This window comes from Brachyhypopomus gauderio, chromosome 1 (genome assembly GCF_052324685.1).
Source record: "Brachyhypopomus gauderio isolate BG-103 chromosome 1, BGAUD_0.2, whole genome shotgun sequence".
Classification (NCBI taxonomy): domain Eukaryota; kingdom Metazoa; phylum Chordata; class Actinopteri; order Gymnotiformes; family Hypopomidae; genus Brachyhypopomus; species Brachyhypopomus gauderio.
In genome coordinates, this window is record NC_135211.1 from 40,477,599 (window position 1) to 40,502,293 (window position 24,695).

Sequence of the window (24,695 nt, forward strand, 5' to 3'; positions counted from 1 at the left end):
AAAGCGTGCCGTTCTTCCCCATGCACTAGGGACAGAGGGACAATGTATTTTCTATTCATTGCCGACAATGTATTTTCTATTCATTGCCGACTACAGGTACTACTTATGAATCCGCAGTTGCTGCTTTGAATAAACACTTTGTGCCCAAAGTAAATGTGATTGCAGAACGTCATAAATTCCGACAGAGAGCACTGCAAATCTGACCTCACTTTTGAGAAAGCTCTCACCTTTGCTTTACAAGTCAAAAGTGGACTACGGAATGCTGGTGTGCTGTCGGACGGCAGTGCTACAGGCTACATGCTAATGCTAATACCCCTGCGTCAGTTAGAGCTATACACAGGCAGCCGAAAAATAACCGCCAAAACAACAAAGGGCACAGAACTAACAGTAATGGCGCGAACATTGCTGCTGCTGCCCAGCCGAGGGCGGATGGCCTCTCCTGCTACCGCTGTGGGTCTACTAGCCATCTTGCAAACAACAGTTCATGCCCTCCCTTACCAAAAAAAAGTATACTTAAAGTTTATTTTTTAAGTAAACTTAAAGTATACTTGGGAAATATACTTATGTAGTAAGTATACTAATATCAATGTACTAATAGTATACTGGTAAGTTTACTAATTCAATACTTCTTGGGACTAAATTGGCCCACTTTTTAGTTTATAAAAGTATACTTTTAAGTATACTTTAAGTGTAAGAATAGTAAACTTTGAGTACACAACTAGTTTACATTTAGGTTTTATTTTGTACTACAACTATACTAAAAGTAAACTTACAGGTATACTGTTAGTTTACTAGTTATATACTTCTAGTCTAGTTTTTAGTTTATGAAAGTACACTGTTAAGTATACTTTAAGTGTAAGAATAGTAAACTTTGAGTACACAACTAGTTTACATTTAGGTTTTATTTTGTACTACAACTATACTAAAAGTAAGCTTATTGTGACGATGGGGTCGTGGTGAAGGATGAGACACAGAATCCCTCTTGACTGACGTCACTTTCAGTTTATTGACACGATAAACATCCAAACACGCACACAGAAACGTGTAGACTTAAGCTAGAGATATACATGCTGTTAACTACGCGTTTGCGTACGCATCATGGCTGCTTCGCGTGTCCTGCGTCGGTTTGGCGCGTAGGTCTTGCACGTCCTACAAAAGTTAACGCGACGCGTACTCGAACGTTGTCTACACAAACGCATGGGCAAACAGCAAGTATGTTTCCAGCCTTGTTCGCTACGCCGCGTTAACTTTTGGAGGACGTGCAAGATCTACGCGCCAAACCGATGCAGGATACGCGAAGCAGCCATGATGCGTACGCGAACGCGTAGTATATCTCTAGCTTATCGCCCAATTCAAAAACAGCAGCGTCTCTCCGATGAAGATGCAGATCTGAGGGAGAAGGAGAGATGAGATGTTTAATGTGCCCCCACCCCGGTCTCACAGTGAAAGACCATTCAGTTCCTTTTGCTGAGATTATTCTGACGCTGTAGGCCAGTGACAGAATTAGCTTCTCCCCATCCACTGAATCATAGCTTTTAGACAACGACGGACACTGCGCGAACACACATTAAATAGACAAACCACATAATGATCACGAAACGAGCCACAGGTGAGACCAATTAACACACTCAGACACAACCAAACTCATGAAGATCCACAGAGGACTAGACATAGACAACATAAACACACGCCCAAAGGGGAGGGGTCAGGGGCTGTAGTGTGACAGGTAAAGCAGAACTTGTGCATATGCTTGTAAAAATGTTAACATAAACATAACATTTTAAACTCCAGAATTATACTATTAATATATAAATTAAAAGTTAAGCATGACTCAATGACTTGATCTTATTATGCACTTGGAGCAAGATATAGTAAGTATTAGTACTTTGTGGCAAAAAGATGTAAAAAGTAAAGTACAAGTATAAATATGAATGTACTTAGTCTTAGACTTCTGTTTATACTTTTCAGTATAAGCCAAGTATACTTCAGTATACTATTCTAAGACTAACTATGAATGTACTTAGTTTTAGACTTCTGTTTATACTTTTCAGTATAAGCCAAGTATACTTCAGTATACTATTCTAAGACTAACTATGAATGTACTTAGTTTTAGACTTCTGTTTATACTTTTCAGTATAAGCCAAGTATACTTCAGTATACTATTCTAAGACTATACTATGAATGTACTTAGTTTTAGACTTCTGTTTATACTTTTCAGTATAAGCCAAGTATACTTCAGTATACTTTTCTTAAGTATCTAAAATATAGTTTATAAAAAGTAAACTTCAAGTATACTTCCTCAGTTTTAGTACAAAATAAGTATACTCATAGTACACTTGAATAAACTTCTTTTTGGTAAGGGCTGCTACCAAATCCACATGTAACTCATGTGGGAAAGTGGGACATTTTTCTAAAGTGTGCCGATCTGCTCAACGCCATGTACGCGAGGTGGTTATGAACGAAATGACGGTGCTCTACATGACCGATACGGCTGCTGCCCGAGACAAGATTCTGTGCACGGTCCAGGTTGACACAGAGGGACACTCTCACGACATAGAGCTGATTGTAGATACGGGCTCTTCAGTTTCAATCATTCCTGAGTGCTTATACCAGACCCATTTCCCCACCTACAAACTACAGGAGTCTACAGTGAACCTGTTCACATATTCGAAGGAAAGGATCCCTGTGACAGGCTGCATGGAAGCCACAGTTACACATGATGGGCGTTCTACCTCAGGCACATTCATTGTAGTAAAAACAGGCACTGCTCTGCTGGGACTTGATCTAGTGGCCACACTCCACCTGCGCATTGTGGGCACCAAGGTTGTCTCAACTCACCCTGGAAGCTCTTCTGCTGCTACACATACACCTGCTTCACCTGCAATGCACATACAGGAGATAGGTTGTGTAAAGGGGTTTGTGCACAAAATCCAACTCAAACCAGGGGTTTTGCCAGTGCAACAACGACTCCGACAGCTTCCATTCTCTGTCAGACAGGCTGTGTCTGATGAGCTGAAAGATTTACAGGAAAAGGGCGTTATCGAACGCATCAATGCATCCCCCTGGGTCTCCCCAATCGTCGTGACCAAGAAAAAGGATGGAGGAAAGCTGTGGATGTGTGTGGACCTCAGAGAGCCGAACAAAGCCATCGTCACTTACTGCTACCCGCTGCCCCACATGGACGAGCTGTTCTCTGAACTGAGAGGAGCCACGGTGTTCTCTACCATTGACCTGGCCTCTGCGTACCACCAGATGATGCTGCATCCAGACAGCCGTGAAATCATTGCCTTCATCACACACGAGGGACTTTTTCGTTTTTGCCGTGTCCCTTTTGGCCTTGCTTCCGCTCCATCGTGTTTCCAGAAAATGATGTCGATCATACTCACTGGCCTTTCAGCTGTGCAGGCCTACCTGGATGATTTGATCTGTTACGGGGCCGCTCAACAGCAGCACGACAACAATCTGCGCAGGGTACTCCATGCCCTCAATGAAGCTGGACTGAAGCTGAACATGCAGAAATGTAAGTTCAACCAAACTTCCTTACGCTTCTTAGGTCACACCATCTCCAAAGATGGTCTGCAGGCAGACCAAGATCAGACTACAGCCATACCCAATGCAGCTGCTCCACATGACATACCCTCCTTACGATCTTTCTTAGGCCTAGCGTCATGGTACAGCAAATTCATTCCTGATTTTTCCACTATAATTGAACCACTGCGGGTCACACTTAGGGAGTCTACAGAACAGCAGTTTAACTGGACTGTTGAGGCCGAACAGAGTTTCACTGAGATTAAGAGACTAAGATTAAGAGATTAAGATAGTTGAGAGCCCTGCACTTGCCCTCTATGACCCTTCACTTTATACATTCGTCACACCACTGATGCCTCTGATTATGGGCTGGGGGTGTACTTACTCAGTTACATGCAGACAACACAGAGAGAGTAGTAGCATTTGCATCCCGCACACTCTCACCTGCTGAAAGAAAGTACTCCACAGTGGAACGAGAGGCTCTGGAATGTGTCTGGGCAGTAGAAAGGTGGAGATCACTTCACACTCTGCACAGACCACCAAGCCCTGACAACCTTGCTGACTTCCAAGGGCACAGGCCGTGCTGGACTGCGTGTGGCACGGTGGTCAGCACGTCTGCTTTGCTTTTCATATGACGTTGCTTGCAGTTATGCGCGGCCACCTGGTGCTCGACTCCCAGCCGAGGGTGAAACTACCAATCACTCAGTTACCCTGCCTGGTAACCACCAATGGTGCCACCTGTATACCACCGTGGAGTTCGCCCGCCAAACCTCTCGACTCTCGTCGAGTTAGATCCCCTGATCTTGACAGTTCCCTATGAACTGTGTCTGGCATCGCCTGTGTATACAAGCATCAGGAGAGAAGTCACAACCTCTGCAATAAGTTTATCTAAACACTTTAGTTGTACTCACCAGGGTTTAATTAATTTATCTGTAGTTCATTTCCGGGAAATCTCCGGTGATGAGGAGGCGGTCACCTATGAGTCCCACTCAACGTAATTTGTCGTTGGCTGGCTGAAGTAAGGCCTTCAGGAGCTAAACGCTTAGATCTCCCCCTCAGGTGTGGCGTCCTCAGTCAGGGAGTCCCATCTGGGGTGCCAAATTGTGGTTGAAATTTTGTAAACCCAAAATGCTAAGCACAATAAAAGTCAGAAGCAGGTAATAAAGTAAAATAAATTTATTAAGTAAGTATGGATTAGTTCCAGAGACCCCTGTTACAAACGCACAAGGCATCTGCCACAGAGAGCTAATTCCCCTCTCCAAACTCTCATCTTTATACTTTAATTCATAAGCACACAAGGTGTTCACGAGGTGAACATGAGGTGATTAAAACATATGGTTGGATAAACTTGGCTTAAATTACACATGATTTGACAAATGTATATTGGCCCCTCCCCACACGCTCCATCCACACTTGGTGGTCCCGTGATGGTCTGAGAGACTAAGAGACCAGCTGGTGTCTCCAGTGTGGATAATCAAGCACCCACAGTGGGCCCATGACGTGGCAGAGGAAAGACAGTACAATTTTAAGGCCAACTGAGCCATACCAGGCACTGAATGGCTTCAGTGCCCTTCTTACATGATTAACACATATATAGGTAAAAAGCTCTAGCTTATACATCTATCATGTGACTATTGTGTTTAACATATACTAATAAAGCATAACATCAAGGAAAATATTAGATTTTCCACCACATTGCCTGCTTCAGGATCGGGTTTGGTGAGTGGGACATGTTCAGTCATGACTAACACAGTTAATATCTGGAAAATCAGACAAAATTCAAGAATAATGGCCACAGACTTGACTCCTTGAATTAAATCAATTAAATAAATAATTGGGTGCATCAGTAATGCTTTGGTCAGAGTCAATGAAAGACAAGTGTACAGCATACAGGAACAGAGAGAGACCACCGTCGTGTATCTGTCCACACTTGCCATTTGGACTGAGACATCCATATTTCACCCAGAGTTAATCTGTCTGTCCATGTGTAGTTTCTTCACAACTCTCTTCCTTCTTACAGACAGAACATGTCTTAGAGTTATTTCAGTCTGGATTTAGAGCTCATCACAGCACTGAAACAGCACTAACTAAAGTACTGAATGATCTCTTAATATCCTCTGATAAAGGACACATTTCGTTTCTCATACTGCTAGACCTCAGTGCTGCTTTTGACACCATTTATCATAATATTCTACTTAATAGACTGGAGACACTCATTGGCATAAGAGGTCAAGCACTCTCCTGGTTCAGGTCCTACCTGACAGATCGTTACCAATTTGTGCTAGTAAATAACGAATGCTCTGAGCATTCTAAAGTAAAGTATGGTGTCCCACAAGGATCTGTACTGGGCCCCATATTATTCTCATTATATATGCTACCACTGGGCACTATCATTCGTAGGCATGGTATTAGCTTCCATTGCTACGCAGATGATACTCAGTTGTATATATCTTCTAATCCAGATGATACCACCACAACTCTCAGGATTGAGAACTGCGTCCAGGATATTAAAAACTGGATGGCGTCTAATTTTCTTAAACTAAATTCTAACAAGACTGAGATACTGATTCTTGGGCCTAAAGCTGTTAGAAGCAATTGGGCTGATATTCCCCTTACCCTAGATGGTTTTTCAGTAACACCAAAATCTACTGCAAAAAGTTTAGGTGTCACTATTGATTCTGATCTTTCATTTGACACACATGTATGCAATGTCACTAAGGCTGCCTTTTTCCATTTACGTAATATTGCCAAGCTGAGACACTTACTTTCATTAGCTGATGCAGAGAAGCTTTTGTCTCGTCGAGATTGGACTACTGTAATAGTCTTCTAATTGGATGCTCTAAACAGTCCATAAAGAAGCTACAACTTGTACAAAATGCCGCAGCTAGAGTCCTAACCAAGGCTAGGAAATTCGATCATATTAGTCCCACTCTCGCCGCACTACACTGGCTGCCAATTAAATATCGCATTGAATTTAAAGTTCTCCTGTTAACCTATAAGGCATTAAATGGTCTTGCCCCACAATATCTGAGTGAACTCATTGATTACTACAACCCATCTCGCCCTTTGCGCTCCCAAAATGCTGGATTTCTCGTAGTTCCAAAAATTAGTAAAACTACAGCCGGAGGCAGAGCTTTCTCTTTTAAAGCCCCTCAATTATGGAATAGCCTTCCAGCTCCAATCCGAGACTCTGACACAGTTCCAATCTTTAAATCTAGACTTAAGACTCACCTGTTTAGTCAAGCCTTCAGCTAAAATTCCCCTTGTAAGGTGTAGGGGCTTGGGGGCCCCCAGACGTTGAGATTTCTGGTGATCTGAGATGTTGATGCTGTCATCCAGCTGTGTCTTGGCATCACTCTATTTGTGACTATGACTTGACTGGAAAGCAATGTCTCAGTGAGCCCTCATGCCTGTGGTCACCTCTGAACCCCTCCCTTTAGTTATGCTGCTATAGACTAGTCTGCCGGAGCCACATGCTGATCACTGGCACGTGAGCTACGTACATTTAAATCAACGGTGGTTTAAATTCATGTCCACTCAGTCTGTATTATCTATCTTCTTGCAAGGCTCTACCCAAGACGATTGGATACAGGCACCTGCAGGCACCTGGGGGATGGTCTGGCTGCCGGTGGATGTGCTGATACCGGGGTTCACCTGGGGAGTATCACTGCAGTCGGAGCCTACAATACCAGCATCACTGCTCCGACACGGAATGAAAGCCTGGCATTCATCAACAGACATTTACAGTGACAATATCAAAACCCAGAACTTTCAATTCTACCTTTTACCTAGTCTGATTGTGTGAATTATGTGTGACTTGTGTATTTGTGTGTTAACGGGCCGCCCAATGGAGGATGGGTTCCCTTTTGAGTCTTGGTTCTCCCGAGGTTTCTTCCTATTCCCCACCATCATAGGGAGTTTTTCCTCGCCACTGTTGCCCTTGGCTTGCCCATTAGGGTTCTGGACCCATAGTATTGTTAACCTTGTAAACCCTGTAAAGCTGCTTTGCGACAACTTAAGTTGTTAAAAGCGCTATACAAATAAACTTTGATTGATTGATTGAATGTGAACTCTACAATCTTATGGCCCATCCATCTACATCACTGTGAACCGACATTCATACTTTTTAGCAAAACAATAAAGATATTGAAGTGTCAGGTCAGCATAATTTTTTTCATGAACTCTAGTCAAATCCATTTACATCTCCATTTGTGGATTTGGGTAACTTTAATCCATTTAACATTAATGATTGGAGTAGTGTAACATTAATCCAGTTACATCTCCATTATTGGAGTAGCATAACCTTAATCCATTTAAATATTAATTTTGTAATGCTGCGTGTTGCACTTTTAAGAAGAAGACGGAAGCTCTGTCATTTTCAGGTGATTTTATTGCCTCTCAACCGATCAAACCGGCTTCACGCAGCGGATTTTTTAAACTCTTCTCTCGGTGCGCACCCTAGTACTTTCTCGCCACCTGTTTTGCCACCTAGTGGCACAAAAGTGCCACTACATGCAAAATTCAACTAAAGGTTCAAAACACAGTACAAAGCACTTCTAGTAGTTTATAAAGAACACAAAATTAACATATTAGGGGGAGGTCCTGACTCCACCGCCAAAAGTGTGTTTTTCCCACATGCAGTTGTTGTGCAATCATGGGGCAGCCTGTCATGTGGTCCTGCCTCCCCCTGTCAGTCTTGTCTTTTGTTTTGTTCTCTGAGTGTTTGAGTGTCTTTTATTTTGACATTTCCTAGTTGTCTCTGTTTTCACACCCCTGCTGTGTTCTCTGTCCCTCGTTATCACTTTCAGGTGTGTCTTGTTGTGTCCCTTGTTTAGTTGAAGTATTTAAGTCCTGTGTTTGGTCTCTGTGGTTGTGGGTTGTTGAACGTTGTTAAGTTGTATAGTGTATGTCGTCAGTAGTAAGTTGTGAGAGATATGTTCTAGTTGTGAGTTATGGTTTTTGTAGTACATGCTCTTTGTGTCTTTCCATGTTTAGCCATTCTTGTCACCTCAGGTCTTTGTAATAGTATGTGTTTTTGTGTTAGTTCAATTCATTAAATACTCCTAATCTGCATCTGCGTCCCACCTGCTCAGCTCAGTTCGTTACAGAATAACCCACCGACCTCATGGACGCAGCAGACACTGGAGTTAGGCCGGTACCTGCCCTGCCCCCTCCTAAGGATGTAGAGGAGTATGTGTCGCAACTGGACTGTTTGCAATCCTGTCTCGCCCTGGACACTACCCAGCCGTGTTTGTTACACAGACACACTTGTGTCTCGAAGCTAAACGGACTAACCTCACTGGTTAGCCGTGTCGTGCTTGTACAGAGAACTTGAGATTTACAAGGCATGTTGCAGAACAAACTGACACAGAGTACTACAGAATAATCAAATAAGAACACGACAAATACCAGATTAAACTCAAAACAACTATATTTATAATATTAAATCACATTAAAATGATGAATGAATGAGAAATATCTACATTGTACTTTATAGGCTGTAGACTGAAGCCCATCTGTGGCCATTCACAGTCAAATCAGTTTTAATTTAACCAGTACCAGTATGACAAACCGGTACCACACATGACACAGTGTGTATAGTATTAGAGGGACTGAGTCTTTTTGTAACCAGGAGTTTATTTTTTACATTTTTATTTACATTTTTATTCTACTGCTTTCAAAGAGGTTGCCTGCCTCTTTAAGCGTTAGTGCAGCCATATGCTGTGAGGCAGGTCGGAAAAGGTTTTCGTGGTATGCGTGGGATGATGTATTCTCTTGGTTGATTGTATACTGTGTACTTTGAGCACGTTCTAGCCCAGAAAAGGAAAATTCTGAGCCTATCTATATATATATATATATATATATATATATATATATATTGTTACCCAGACCCACAAATTAAACATTTCTCAACCAAATTGGGTTTGTAATATACACTGCTCAAAAAAATAAAGGGAACACTTAAACAACACAATATAACTCCAAGTCAACCACACTTCTGTGAAACCAACCTGTTCAGTTAGGAAGCAACACTTATTGTGAATCAATTTCACCTGCTGTTGTGCAAATGGAATAGACAACAGGTAGAAATGAGAGGCAATTAGTAAGACCCCCCCTGTAAAGGAGTGGTTCTGCAGCTGGGGACCACAGACCACTTCTCAGTACCTATGCTTTCTGGCTGATGTTTTGGCCACTTTTGAATGTTGGTGGTCCTTTCACACTCATGGTAACATGAGACGGACTCTACAACCCACACAAGTGGCTCAGGTAGTGCAGCTCATCCAGGATGGCACATCAATGCAAGCTGTGGCAAGAAGGTTTGCTGTGTCTGTCAGCGTAGTGTCCAGAGGCTGGAGGCGCTACCAGGAGACAGGCCAGTACACCAGGAGACGTGGAGGAGGCCGTAGGAGGGCAACAACCCAACAGCAGGACCGCTACCTCCGCCTTTGTGCAAGAAGGAACAGGAGGAGCACTGCCAGAGCCCTGCAAAATGACCCCCAGCAGGCCACAAATGTGCATGTGTCTGCACAAACGGTTAAAAACCAACTCCATGAGGATGGTATGAGGGCCCGACGCCCACAAATGGGGGTTGTGCTCACAGCCCAACACCGTGCAGGACGCTTGGCATTTGCCAGAGAACACCATGATTGGCAAATTCGCCACTGGCGCCTTGTGCTCTTCACAGATGAAAGCAGGTTCACACTGAGCACGTGACAGACGTGACAGAGTCTGGAGACGCCGTGGAGAGCGATCTGCTGCCTGCAACATCCTTCAGCATGACCGGTTTGGCAGTGGGTCAGTAATGGTGTGGGGTGGCATTTCTTTGGAGGGCCGCACAGCCCTCCATGTGCTCACCAGAGGTAGCCTGACTGCCATTAGGTACCGAGATGAGATCCTCAGACCCCTTGTGAGACCATATGCTGGTGCGGTTGGCCCTGGGTTCCTCCTAATGCAGGACAATGCTAGACCTCATGTGGCTGGAGTGTGTCAGCAGTTCCTGCAAGATGAAGGCATTGAAGCTATGGACTGGCCCGCCCGTTCCCCAGACCTGAATCCGATTGAGCACATCTGGGACATCATGTCTCGCTCCATCCACCAACGTCACGTTGCACCACAGACTGTCCAGGAGTTGGCGGATGCTTTAGTCCAGGTCTGGGAGGAGACCATCCGCCACCTCATCAGGAGCATGCCCAGGCGTTGTAGGGAGGTCATACAGGCACGTGAATGAATGAATGAATGAATGTTCGATTTATATAGCGCCTTTCCAGATTCCCAAGGCGCTTTACAATTTAACACAGGTACAAGTCACAGACAATCAATCACACACACACCGGCGAGAAGCGGCAACCAATTGCGCACAGCGTACTCTCTACCGGAAGCCACAGCCCCCTGGGGGACTGAATGGGGTGCAGGAAGGGGAGAGAGGACAGACTCTAGTGGCAGAGCACCATCCACCACTGGGCATACAAGCACACACACGCACACAGACACTACTTTTTTTTTTTATTGAACATAGAGACACAGACACACACTCAGGGAGAATTTTTTGTTGACTGCCAATTTACCTGTGGAGGCCACACACAATACTGAGCCTCATTTTGACTTGTTTTAAGGCCATTACATCAAAGTTGGATCAGCCTGTAGTGTGTTTTTCCACTTTAATTTTGTGTGTGGCTCCAAATCCAGGCCTCCATTGGTTAACACTAGAAGCGCCAAAGCTCCGGTCATTTGACCGCTGTGACGTCTACTAGAAGCGCCGCCTCTGGTCGACCTAATTATACCTAGAAGCGCCGAGCACCGGTCACTTGACCGCAGTAGCACAAAAAATAATAATATCTTTGCACTGGATCCAATTTCAGAACCCTCCTTTCATGACTTTTCCCAGAATTGTCCTTTTAATAAACTAGTATTTTTACATTGTTAAAAGAAACCCTGCACATGCTAGTTTCAATCGATTTCGCTCGTATCTCTGTAATATTGTCGTCGTCGCCTACACTTCAAGACTGTGATTCTCTTTTCTGCCAGCGGGTGTCGCAAAGATTCGTATGTCATTTAATATTTAGTATAACTAAATAAAGATCAATAGTTTTCAAAACTAAATTATTCAAAGTTCAAACTGATTATTGTGTAAAGACAAAACGGAATTCGTCCGTTGAACGAAAGTGAAAGTGTTTCACTTTCCAAAGTCTTAAAATATATACTTTATTTATTAATATTATTTAATATATACTATATATAAGTTTACATCAATGGTTTTCAAACCGTGAGAGCGTCTTGCTTTGCCTAATAAATGCTTTAGTAGTTTGCAGGAATTCTGCGAATGGTAATTAGCCTACTTATCAAGTCAATATCTCAAATAAATGATCTCTCGGGTATAATCCCTCTTCGCCAGGGCTAGCTGTTAGATACATACATTATGTATGGCTGCTTTTGACACACTGGCATTACAAAAGAATTAAGCAGAATGCAAGTTACGTATGTAAATGCATACCTTTGCGAGCGAAACTGAGATGATGGCATGGGCGGTGCTGTTATGAACACTTTATTCACAATAGCATTCATGAGGCAACGTGAGCTATAAATTCGTCGGGACGCGGCTACACAGTTTGAGTGAAAACTCTGCTTGGGCGATCGAACAGCAATGACAATGTCTAGACAGACATTCAGAGATATCATGCGCTATCTGCGCTTTGATGACAAGAGCACAAGGGCTGCCCGCCTTGCGACTGATAAATTTGCTATGATCTCGGAGATATTTGATAAATTTGTGAAATGTGCAAAGACTGCACCTAAGCTGTGTTTTGAATGTTGAGTTGTGTGAAGCTGACACACAAATCAAAACAAAGGGAACTTAATTTGAGGTGGTGAACGAAACTTATGCAATATACGCTAAAGAGAGACGGGATGCACCCGTTGTTGGCCTGTAGCTGTGTTCTACAACCTCCAAAACCTGGCTGTAATTAATAAATATTGTTCAAACAGTGCATGAACATTAACCACAGCGGTGGAGGTTTATTCTCAAGTTCACAATTCACTACATAAATGGAACTTAATTTGAGGTGGTGAACGAAACTTATGCAATATACGCTAAAGAGAGACGGGATGCACCCGTTGTTGGCCTGTAGCTGTGTTCTACAACCTCCAAAACCTGGCTGTAATTAATAAATATTGTTCAAACAGTGCATGAACATTAACCACAGCGGTGGAGGTTTATTCTCAAGTTCACAATTCACTACATAAATGGAACTTAATTTGAGGTGGGGAACGAAACTTATGCAATATACGATACATGTAAATCACCGAATGGTGATAACGCTCGGTGATAACACGGTCGTTAGGACGTGGGATCACACATCGGCTATTCACCGATCAAACACCTCATTTGAAACGGCAACACAATACGGCAAGATAAAAAAGTGAACATTAGAGAGGACAGAGGCAACTATATTCGTGAAGCCATCCGTATCATTTTAATAATTTTGCGTTTTGTTACGCAAAGGTACATAGCCTACCTTTTATAATGATATTTTTGTAATTATTTTGCCTATTTATGCTTTTTGTTCTTTGTCTAACACAAAACATTATAGACATTTATTTGTAGATTTGTTATGTTCACCATATCCTACAATTCACTAACATACACAACTTTTAGACATTAAAACTTGAAATGGCGTAACATTGAGTATACAAACAAACTTGCTTTAGCTCGGTCTACGGGCTTCACTTTGCTACTCTGAGTATCGAACAAGCTTTTTGTGGATGTGGGGGTGGAAGGCTGCAGCGCAGTCTGTAGCATTAGCAAGACAAAAGACGTGAACGCTTCACAGTGGGGGTGCGGGCCAGTGGGTTAGTGGTGTGGCGAACGTACATGATAATATAGTGACATATATGCCAACAGAATAACACACAGACAAATAAGCAAACTATTACACTAACCAAGCAAACTATTACACTAACCAAGAAACAAAACTGAAACTATATTTTGCATTTACGTTTTCGCACAAACCAGGAAATGCAATATGAAACTAAACAAAACTGACAATGGGAAAGCTACTGAGAACAAGGTCACAAGGCACTGATTCTAAAAGGTTTAGTCACATTAATTTGTTAACATATTGACGTTACATGCAAATGTCACCATTACGAATATTTTGTTTGGGCGGCTCATTCTTCCTTTTGTGCAAAACGCCATCTAGCGTTAATTATGTGTCAGTACCAGCTTCCCTGTGTAAAGACTCAGCGGTCTTTTGACCGCCCGAGGCGCGCTTTAAGTAGGTGAAAACAACACGGCGCTAGTAGGAGGTGGTGAAATCGGTCAGATGACCGGCCCTCCGCGCTTCTAGGTATAAGTATGTAAATGAGGCGCGGCGCTTCTAGTGTTAATACATTTGATTTCCATTGATGATTTTTGTGTGATTTTGTTGTCAGCACATTCAACTTTGTACAGAACAAAGTATTCAATGAGAATATTTCATTCATTCAGATCTAGGATGTGTTCTTTGAGTGTTCCCTTTATTTTTTTGAGCAGTGTATTTATTTTCAATCTGCCCGGGTTGCATATTCACCTACAAAGTGCACTTACAGGTGATAAAGGTGAACAGGTACAGGTTACAGGTGTCCAATGGTGATAAAGAGTAAACATGCAACTTTGGACATGATGAAGTTCTGCTGCTTTTGCTCATCCAAAAAAAAAAATAATAATAAAAAATAAAAATAAAAATAAAAATCTATTTTTTTGGATGCCCAATTTTTATTGTTGAGAAACTGGTTAATATCCTGATTTATATCCATGTCTTCCCCAAACACTATGAAGCAATGTCTCAGCTCAGCGGTTACCACCCGAGGCATGACAGCCTGGCTGGATTGATTTGTGTCACTTTAATGCCCAGACTTGCATGTGTTGCTTGTTATTCTCAGGTTTCTGTGTTTGTATTATGTTGTCTGAGTGTTGCACCGACCGATCTGATCATCTAGGGATTCAATTTAGTTCCCTTGAATCGTGGACAACAGAAAGTAAAGATTACCTGTTTAAAACGTTTGGTATACAAGACTAATCACCTGATTTCACACAACTCATACAGCTCATACTGTCTGCAGTAAAGGACACATGGGTTCCTGTTGCAGGTTGAGGTACTGACTAATAAATCCCTGTCAACTAATCCTGCACAACTCTCTCAACCACTAAATGAGATTTAGAAACGTTGGTGTCAAAATGAGTCACGCGTAATGCCAAAGAGTTTTTATTGATAGACAGTAACAGTCTGACACTGAAATGTCACAAAGACAGACACCAGGTTTAAAACAAAAACAATTATGTGGTTTTAGCGTTTGGATTTAAATTTGTTATCCCAGGCCAGTATATGCTTCATTACCCCACCACCATGGTTCATCTTTATATAAATAACCTCTGACAAATATAATTTTTGTGTAAGCTCACAAAGCCCTTACAAGGATTACAGAAAGAACCAGACAAGTGTTTTGTTAATTCTTTCACTCCCTAATAACTATTTTTCCATCAGTGTAAGAGACCCCATTGTAGGTCCCTCTGGGAAACTGCAAAACACTGTAGTTGAAGCAGGTAATCTGCACTGTGCCTTTGTAGGGTAGATCAACAATGACTCTGCCAATCGTGATTTGTACAGTTACTTTTTTCCCTGGGGGAACTTTGACACAGAAAGAGAACAGCTCTGTTTTCTCTTCAGAGTTCTCTAAACCAAAAATGCTTTCAACTCCCACTGTAAAACTGTACCCACCACTTACATCAACAACCTCAGGAATGCCTGCCCTTACTTCACAGTGGTAGTTGAATTTTATTGGTCACAGACCAGAAAGAGTTTTGGTGAGTTTTTTTGAGGATTCTATTTTGTACTCTTGCATCTCACTAGTATTGTTGGTGTAAGTCATGGATTTGAGTTCCTCAACAGCCACCTTGGGTATCACATCATGTAGTGTGGTATAATTCACATCAGTTAACACAGTAGACTTGATGATGTTAATGAACATGAAGGCTAAGCCGTCAATGTCTGGACCTGATTGCCCTGTGACTCCCATGCAGATTCCAAACCCAACATCAATTGGATATTCTGTTTTTAGGCCCCAACTTGTCATATGTGCAAAAAACTCCCGGGAGCGGTTGGTCTTGAACTTGATACCACCCAGACGTGATCCAGCTCCATTTCCCCACAGTGACAGGGAAGTAAAATGCTCTCCGTCTACAAATGTAAATTCTGAAAATGTCCCCCGATCAGGATTTCCAAACTGTTTGTTCTGCCCATTAGAAAGCCACACCTTAATGGCTTTGATCTGCCACCCTCCGGCCCACACCCACAGCTTTGTCAGGGTGGATCCACTGCCAGTACCATCGAAGGTAAACTCACTATAATGACTGGTTTATCTGTAAAACACTACGAATTTTAAATGACATGCACCACTCCCCTAAGAACAGTAGACATACTTACAGGAAAGTTGTGAATAGAGGCTGGAAAAAAGTACACTGCATGGTCTCTTAAACAGCAGATAGAGTGGGTGGGTCTGACAAAGTGCACGGGGCCTGATGAAGTGGGTGGGGCTTCTGGAGAAATGGGCTTGGTGAGTGGGACATGTTCAGTCTTGACTAATACAGTACACTAATATGCAATATAAATGGTCAAAGACTTCAGTTACGCTATGGTCAGTGTCAATCAAAGAACAGACTCTTGCTGACTTGTTTAGGAAACGCTATCTCAGCTTCTAATTAACAGCTAATTTCAAACTTGTGTGTGTAAATTCTGCTCTTTATTTAAAAACCAAGTCATAGATTATCATTTCTATGTTGTAATCTAAGGTCCTCAATTCACATGAGCTAACATATTCAGGTACAGTTTATAAGCCTGTGTAACCTCAATATTCAAAGGGGGTTTGTAGGTGTTATGTGCTTTGTCTTGTAACATCCTAAATTACACTAATTTTGGTAAAATGACTGAATAACTGAACCCCTTAGTGCTGAATTCTGGAGATAAGGACCTTTGATGACCAGATGTAAGTATCGTGTATCCAGATTGAAACTTTTCAAATATGTGATTCCTATGCAGATATAGGCATAATTGCTGGGCAACAGCTTTAAAAGAGCTTTAAAACAGCTTAAAAGAGAAACAACCAAACAGTTTCAGTGTTTGAATCCAAAATGCTTTATATTTCAATTGTTATGAATTCCTTATTTGTGCATCATCAGTCATTACATGTTCAATAATTGTCACATACAGTTTCACACCCCACAGAGCCCTCATTAACATTTCAAAACAGTTAGCATGATAAATGTTATATTGTTTTCTTTTAAAGGGAACATTTATCAAATCACTTGTGTCTGTCCAAAGCTCCCAAAGCCCCAGGAAGAACAACAGTAAGAATCAAAACGTTCAACAGGGCAGTTTTGTTGATTATGTAACACCTGTGTTTGTTTTAGTGTAAGTGACCCCATGTGAGACCCATTGATGACCTGCAGAACTCTGCCATTAATACTAGTAATGCGCATCCGTCTGAAAGAACATGAAACCCAAGCGGTCAATGTCTGACCCTGATCTCCCTCTGACTCCCACACATGTTCCAGAACCAACATCAATTGGACATTCTTTTGCGAGCGACTTTGAGCAACGTGCATAAAACTCTCGGGAGCGGTTGGTCTTGAACCTGATGGCGCCCAGACGTGTTCCATCTGCATTTGCCCACAGCGAGAGGGAAGCAAAATTCTCTCCATCTTCAAACGTAAATTCTTTAACGACTCCAGCAGGATCTCCAAATAGCATGCTCTGGCCATTAGAAAGCCCCACCTTCATGGCTTTGATCTTCACATCTCCTTCCCACACCTCCAACTTTTTCAGGGTGCCTGTACAGGCAGTACCATCAAAGGCAAACTCACTGCCTTTCTCCCCACCAACAGTTTGAATGTTGACCAGGCGTGACATTGTTTTGCTCTTAATACCAACCTGAAAAACACATAGACAATAACAGGATGTCATATGGCCTCAGCACACATTATCTATGAATACATGACAATAGAAAGATTAGTACAATTGGCAGTAATCACTGGTTAATGAATAAACAAATCCACTATGAGTTTTAAATGACATGCACCACTCCAATCAGAACAGTAGACATACTTACAGGAAAGTTGTGAATAGAGGCTGGAAAAAAGTCTTGTGTGTTGAGGCAGCTGCACACTGCATGGTCTTTTAAACAGCAGATAGAGTGGGTGGGGTCTGGAAAAGTGGGCGGGGCCTGATGTTAGCTGAGGCTTCTGGAGAAATGGGCTTGGTGAGTAGGAAATATTCAGTCATGACTAACACAGTTAATATCAGGAAAGTCAGACAAAATGCAAGATCATACAGACTTGACTCCTTGAATTAAATCAATTATTTTAGAGTGCTTCAGTAATTCTATGGTCAGAGTCAGTGAAAATTAACACAGATTTGGGAAAATATGCTGACTGTTTGTTTCTTCACTTTGTTGTTTCTCTTAACAAGCTAGGCTTAACTATTTTTGTAATTTTAAAGCACAGAGACAAATATAACAACCCAGATGTGGATATGTGAATAGACTATAATATTCTATTCAGACTACACTATTAGATATGCTATTAGATTCAAATGTGAATAAACTATACTATTCTAGTCAGACTGTACTATTCAGCTGTGAATAGAACATATCATCATCAAGTCGTCAAATTTATTTATATAGCGTTTTACAACACATGTTGTCCTAAAGCAGCTTTACAATTGTATGGGTCCAGATCCCTAATGAGCAAGCCATAGGCGACATTGGCAAAGTGGAATGGAATGAGGGATTCTGCAGAAGTGAATAAATCCAGTCTAACCAGGAAACTGAATCAGTAGGAGTTTGGCAGGTAGCATCTACATTAGACAGCACCTAGCTCAGGATCAGTGGAATGGAATGTCCTATGCAAATCGAGGCTTGAAAGGAAGTTTCTTCCGACCACCCCTCCGAGGCAATCTTGCCTGTCCCATTCACCATGTTGGGAAGGCAATGCAGTCGCGGGCTTGTATTGAGAAGTGTTTTTCGTCTTGTGAGGCAGCTTATACCCTGAGTCTGAAATTGCAGATAATCCCAAGGATATTTCTTTAACAGAGGTTACTACACCTGATTTAGCTGCCTTTCAAACTGATGATTGTGCTCCTCAGTGAGCAGTAATGACTGAACAGTCTTTTCCAGAGACCCATTTGGAGAACATCTCTGTTGCAACTGCTACAGTACTGGAGGCAGTCCCTGTACAGACAGAGTCCCTGAGGATTGGCCCTACTGTGGATGAGCCTTTAACAGCTATGTGCCAGAAGAGGCATGATGTAGCTATTAATCATCATTCAGAGGTGGCAATCTGGGCACAAGGTAAAGAAACCTGCCAAGAAGCTGACTCGCTAGAGATCAACAGCTGCGTATCAGGCCTCTGCCACGCTCTCTAGTGTCCCTCAGGCCTCTGCCACGCTCTTTAAGTAAGAGTAAAACCATGAAAGGGCTGTGCCTGAGACTCCAACCCAGCATTCTTACCGTTTTAGCAAGATCCTATGATCTATTGTGTCGAAAGCTGCACTAAGATCAAGAAGCACTAACAGAGATACATAGCCTTGATCTGAGGCAAGGAGGAGGTAATTTGTTACTTTGACTAATGCTGTTTCAGTACTGTGATGGGGCCTAAACCCAGATTGGAACTTTTCAAATATGTGATTCCTATGCAGATATAGGCATAATTGCTGGGCAACAGCTTTTAAACAGCTTAAAAGAGAAACAACCAAGCGGTTTTGTGACGGGCAGGGTGAGCAACTAAAAAGGAAGCGATCACGCCAAGTCTCAGGGAAAGAGGATGGTTTAAGAGAAAGTGCGCAAACCAAAAACCCGTGACATAGTTCCGAATGAAGGAAATAATAACCAGCAGTCAACTGGTACAAAGACAAGACATATATAGACGAACCAACAACCCTCAGGTGAGACGGATCACGGGTCCCGCCCACCTGAGGGACGAACATCATGTGACCAAAACAGGACATCTGCCGCTGTAAACGGGGGCGACCGGCAGGGCCCCCCCCCCCCACAACGTTACAGGTTTCAGTGTTTGAATTCAAAATGCTTTATATTTCAATTGTAATTAATTCCTTATTTGTGCATCATCAGTATGTTTCAATAATTGTCACGTACAGTTTCACACCCCACAGAACCCTCACTAACATTTCAAAACAGTTTAGCTGTCACGTATGGCCTCGCCCCCTCCCTTAGCTGTCACTCCGGGTTCCCTTGTGTCTGTGTTCCGTGCCTGTGTCATTGCCTTCACCTGTTCCCTGTTTGGAGTTCTGTGTATATATAGTTCCTGAGTGTCCCTTGTCCCTCGTCGGTTGTTTTGGATGTTGGATGTATCATTTTTTCATTTGTTCTATTGCCCGTAGTCTGTTTCCCGGTTTTTTTATTCTTTGCTTGTTTCTCGTGTTTCTGTTTTGTTATGCCTGTGTTCGCTTGCTTTTCGGACTGCCCTCCCATTATGAACCCGGACTGGCTTAATGACGATGAGTATGGTATTCCCTTGAATAAATCTCGCTCTTCTCAGCAATTGTGTCCGTCCTCTCGCTCCGCAGCATGAGCTGCGTTACATAACAACCGACCTACCAAGGACACAGCAAAAGAGCGAGACTCTGGTGAGTTCGAACACTGTAATGAGATGTTGGCTGGTTTAATCCGGTTCGACTCTCCGGTATTTCAGTACGAACAAACCAGAGACAGGAATGCCCCTGGCGCTGTGGGGACAAGGAGGTCTCGTCGCAGACCTAAGAAAGCGCAGCCACTTTCAGTATCGGCTGGCTTTTGCGACGAGACTCCTGTTGAGCGCTGTGAGTCTGCGCAGCTTGGCGAACACCACAGGGAGGAGCAACCTGTGGTGCAAGCAGCAGGCAGACGGAACGAGCGCACAGACGAGCGTTGGCTTAACCCTCGGTTGGCTCTCAATGGCTGCTGCGAGCTCCCGACGCCTCAGAGGAGGCGGAGCCATCGCAGAGAGAGCCAACGAGGGGCTTGTGTGTCTGTGTGTTCTTCCAGGCTCAACCCGGACCCCGTGGAAGAGGACCTCCCTCCGCCGATCCCAGAAGCCGATCCCCGAAGGCCCCCCAATAATTTTTTGGGGGGACGCAGTAGCCACTCACCCCAGGAGTGTCCGGCTCGGACCCGGGAGGACGTCAGCGTGGCGGACACGCCCCCCGATGACGTCAGCATGGCGGACACGCCCCCAGATGACGTCAGCATGGCGGACACGCCCCCGATGACGTCAGGGCGGTGGTCACGCCCCTCAAGGACATCAGGGCGGCGATCACACCCCCCGAGGACGTCAGGGCGGCGGTCCCGCCCCCTGAGCGCATCTCCTCACCTCGGCGGCCTGTCCCAGTGACCCGGAGGAGGTCTACCATGGTTCCCGTCCCCGCGACCCAAGAGAGGTCGTCCACGCCAGCTCCCGTCCCCACGACCCAGGAGAGGTCGTCCACGCCGGCTCCCGTCCCCGCGACCCGGTAGAGGTCGTCCACGCCGGCTCCCGTCCACGCGCCCCCGTAGAGGTCTTCCACGCCGGCTCCCGTCCTCATGACCCGGGAGAGGTCGTCCACGCCGGCTCCCGTCCCTGCGACCCAGGAGAGGTTGTCCACGCCGGCTCCCGTCCCCGCGACCCAGGAGAGGTCGTCCACACCCCCCGATGACTGCACTCCAGCAGCCATGCCCTGCGTTGGCTGCACTCCGGCGACCCCGCCCTCCGATGACGTCTGCCCGGCGACTCCGCCTGTTCTCGCTGCCCGCCAGCGGGCCCTGCCTGTCCCTGCTGCCCGCCAGCGGACCCCGCCTGTTCCCGCTGCCCGCCAGTGGACCCCGCCTGTTCCCGCTGCCAGCCAATGGACCCGACTGGTCCCTGAGGCTTGTCGCCCGGTCCCTGCGGCTTGTCGCCCGGTCCCTGCGGCCCGCCGCCCGGCCGCTCCTGTTCCCCCGGAGACTGTGCTGCCCTCTATGGGTCATGGACTTAGTGTGCTCCCTGCTCCGCCCTGTGCCCCTGTCTCGTCGCCCATGTTCCCCTTGCTCCCGTGTTCCATCCCTGGTTTTGTGTTGGTCCCGGTTCCTGTGTGTGTGCCTGTTCATGTCCTTGTGCCCGTCCCTGTGTCTGTCTGGTCGGTTCCTCCAGGTCCCTGTCCCCGTGTCTGTTCCCCAAGTCATTACCCACTTTGTGCCTGTCACCGTTGTCGATAGTGTCTTTGCCTCAGTGTTTACCTCTGCCCTGTCCCCTGGCCCCACTCCCGTGTCTGTTCCCAGTCCTGTCCCGTCCTGTCCTGCTCCTGTACCTCGCCCCAACCCTGTCTGGTCTCCTTGTGTCCCCTGTCCTGCCCAATCCCTGCCCAGCTCTTGGCCAGTCTCCCTGTCTCCGGTCCCTGCCATGCCCCAGGTCCCTCATCCTGTTTTGTCTGGTCCTGTCCCTCCGGTCTGTCCTGTAGTGTCCTGCCCCGTGTCCGCTGTCTCTCGTCCTGCCCCGTGGTTCCCTGTCCTGTCCCAGTCTGGTTCCTGTCCCGTCTGCCCTTGCGTGCCCCGGAGTGGCACGCTTTGAGGGGGGGTAATGTCACATATGGCCTCGCCCCCTCCCTTAGCTGTCACTCCGGGTTCCCTTGTGTCTGTGTTCCGTGCCTGTTTATCCCGCCCTGATCGTTTGTCTCCGTGATTCCTCGTTTGTTACCACGCCCCCGTGTCATTGCCTTCACCTGTTCCGTTTGGAGTTCTGTGTATATATAGTTCCTGAGTGTCCCTTGTCCCTCGTCGGTTGTTTTGGATGTTGGATGTTTCATTGTTTCATTTGTTCTATTGCCCGTAGTCTGTTTCCCAGTTTTTTTATTCTTTGCTTGTTTCTCGTGTTTCTGTTTTGTTATGCCTGTGTTCACTTGCTTTTCGGACTGCCCTCCCATTATGAACCCGGACTGACTTAGTGACGATGAGTATGGTATTCCCTTGAATAAATCTCGCTCTTCTCAGCAATTGTGTCCGTCCTCTCGCTCCGCAACGCGAGCTGCGTTACATTAGCATAATGAATGATATATTGTTTTCTTTTATAATGAACCATTAACAAATCACTTGTGTCTGTCCAAAGCTCCAAAAGCCCCAGGAAGAACAACAGTAAGAATCAGAACATTCAGGGCAGTTTTGTTGATCATGTAACACCTGTGTTTGTTTTAGTGTAAGTGACCCCATGTGAAACCCATTGATGACCTGCACAACTCTGCCATTAAGACTCAGTAACATAATTCAGAGAAAGATATTGCTATGGTTTCTGGTCGTGCCTTTTTCTGTTTCTGGTGTTGTGCTTGTTCAACTTCCTGATCTTAAAGAAGGGGGGACATTTTCTCGAGGTCCCATCACAAAACATATTACTCAGAGGGAAAAGCAGTGAACACAGACTAAAGTGTCTGAGAGGCTGAATTTATTCAGATGTTTTATCAGATGTATAAAACTAGATAAACTTATAAGATCAGATCAAATTCTTAGATATACTAGACTTAAAGTCCTGTCTTGGTGCTGGACATTACGACCACTGCATAAGACTATTCTGACTAACAGTGGTGCACTGGTGTCTACGAGCCACCAGGGGGCAGCAGCAGTCCAGCATGAGCTGATAGAGATGGAGTCCCTGCAGTGTGGAGCTGCAGAACAGCAGAATGGAGAGGTTCACACAGACCTGGAGGTGGAGGAAGAGGAGGAGGACGAGGGGAAGCACCACCAGAAATAAACACAGGGACATTTTTTTTCTTAATATTACCGTTAAACGTTAGAGTGTGATGAAAAATGATCAAAAATCTCCTGGATAAACTGCTGTAAAATCTTTACAGCTTACCTAGAAGCGCCATTTAAATTTTAAATGGTAGAGAAACTTGTCCTTTCTTGCACGCCGGGATATCTAATCATTTGATCCATTAGTTTTAGAATTATGAGCATTTGTTTGGCCCTAGGCACAGAAAACTGCCCCATACATACACAATCCACACAATCACACACATATTCAACACACAGACACGCACATACATACATCTCTCATACCCACTACACACACGCACACACATATACACACACATATACACCACACATACACACACTTCCGGTTGTCGATCGGATCCGATGATGACAACCACTTCTGTTTTCTAGCGGTGAATTCTCTGATGGCTGAACAGGCCAATCCTAGATCCACAAGTGGGGCAAGAATACGTAGTATTAGTGTGACTGGCAACCATGGGTCTGTCCCTCCTGAGTCTTCTTAGTTGTCTACTTTGTTGTCTCCTGGTTGTCCTTTCCTCCTCCAGTGTTTGAGTCCCAACCAAGCACAGCTGCCTTCAGGTGTTGCGTTCAGCAGCCATACTTTCCAAATCTCCAGGTTTAATTTTGCACCTTTTAAGCATTGTTTTCAACTGGTCTTTAATGTGGCAGCTGTAAGTAACCCAGGCCTCACAGCTGTAGAGGAGGGTGGAAATGCAGACTGCTTGGTTCTGGACTTCATTGTCGATGGTATTGTCATCAGACAGAACACTCCCAAGTTATCTGAAAGATGGGACAACTGACAGTGGTTCTCCTGCAGCAGTAAATGTTGGTGACGTACGTGGGATTTTGTCACTCCACTGGCAGACTATCTGTTTTTATGGTGTTAATAGTCAGTCCCATCCTGCTGTATGCCCTGACTGCTGCATTGAGGACAGATTAATGATCTTGTGTTAGACATGAGAGCTCCAGTATCCTCACTCTATACAGCTTGGTGGTTGCTTGCAGTCTCCTGATGTTAATTAATGACCAACACTCCACCCTCTCAGTGACCAACACTCCACCCTCTCAACACTCCACCCTCTCAATGACCAACACTCCATCCTCTCAATGACCAACACTCCACCCTCTCAACACTCCACCCTCTCAATGACCAACACTCCACTCCACTGTGAATAGTCTTACATGGGTTCTACTGTGTTTTACCACATGCAATAAATATTTTCACCTTTGGACTTTCTCATCCCAGTACAGACACATTCAGTTTTTAGGTGTGGCAAGTTCTCACTGGCTTTGATTACATGATCTTATTTGTCAATGCCTGTAAATTTCTGACTGAAAAGCTGTAATTTATTTCAGTTAACAATATT

General features: G+C 44.4%; 1 pseudogene across 1 annotated transcript; it reads right to left on the reverse strand.

Annotated features, from left to right (window-relative positions):
• Window positions 1-15,003: 15,003 nt before the first annotated feature.
• Window positions 15,004-17,751, reverse strand: LOC143485643 (aerolysin-like protein; annotated as a pseudogene). Its single transcript, XR_013123059.1, has 3 exons — window positions 17,668-17,751; window positions 17,026-17,489; window positions 15,004-15,913 (listed from the first exon to the last, which is right to left on the reverse strand). The product of XR_013123059.1 is annotated as an aerolysin-like protein (transcript).
• Window positions 17,752-24,695: the final 6,944 nt, after the last annotated feature.